The sequence below is a fragment of the Bison bison genome, unplaced genomic scaffold (genome assembly GCF_000754665.1).
Source record: "Bison bison bison isolate TAMUID 2011002044 unplaced genomic scaffold, Bison_UMD1.0 scf7180017863933, whole genome shotgun sequence".
NCBI classification, from domain to species: domain Eukaryota; kingdom Metazoa; phylum Chordata; class Mammalia; order Artiodactyla; family Bovidae; genus Bison; species Bison bison.
The window spans coordinates 141,415-142,396 of NW_011494505.1; positions in this window are offsets into that span (position 1 = coordinate 141,415).

The window sequence follows — 982 nt, forward strand, 5'->3', positions numbered from 1 at the left end:
CGATTCTTGGCGCTCAGCCTTCTTCACAGTCCAACTCTCTCATCCATACATGACCACTGGAAAAACCGTAGCCTTGACTAGATGGACCTTTATTGGCAAAGTAATGTTGCTGGGAGCCGGAGCTCCGCCCGTGGCAAAGGTCATGAGGAAGGAGGCTTGGCATACGCAAAGGTGGGATCGAGCCTCAGGAGTCCCCCTGGAAATTCTCAAGCATCTACCCCCAAAACCAGAGTCTGCCTACTTTCTGCTTTGTGCTCTCACCTACACCTCTGACTTTACAGGGGGCTGTCCCCCACTACCTCTCTCTGAAAAAAAGAGTTAACTTACAGCTCCAGTTAATAAAGTTCCTGGGTGTAATAGTGTTTCAAGCTACAAACTCCTTTGGAAGTCCTCTAGCCTGCCTGAATAGGTTTTTCCGGCCACATGTGATTGCTCAGAGCCTCCCTACTGTGAGAAGCATGAGATGTTCTAAACTGTCTGAATACAGATTCCTTTGAGCAGTTAAAAGATTGATTAGAAATTGTATTGGTGAAGGGTTTTTCACTGGTTGGGCCAATGTTTGCTGCTAAGTCTCCATATCCCTTACCTGCTGTGTCCCTGGCAGTGTATTGATCAATATAATTGGTGTAAGTAGTAGCTTTAATGTTTGTAACCTTGGACCCTTGAGTTAATTCTTTTTCTTGTTATAGCCCACCACACCTTTGCCCTATAGGAATGCAACTTTATCTAATGCTTTTGGAGGGTGGCGCTTGACTAATCACTTTTAGAGAAAAATAAGTTTTCTGAAGAAAGGGTCTTAAAATGTTAACAGGCCTCTGGGCCAGAAGATGATGCAAATCACCTAAACTTTTGCATATGATAAGTTTGCAGGAAGAAAGCCTGGCTTACTGCATGACTCTACCCCTTCCCCCATTATCCTCTATGCATAACTTAAGGTATAAAAACTACTTTGGAAAATAAAGTGTGGGCCTTGTTCACCGAA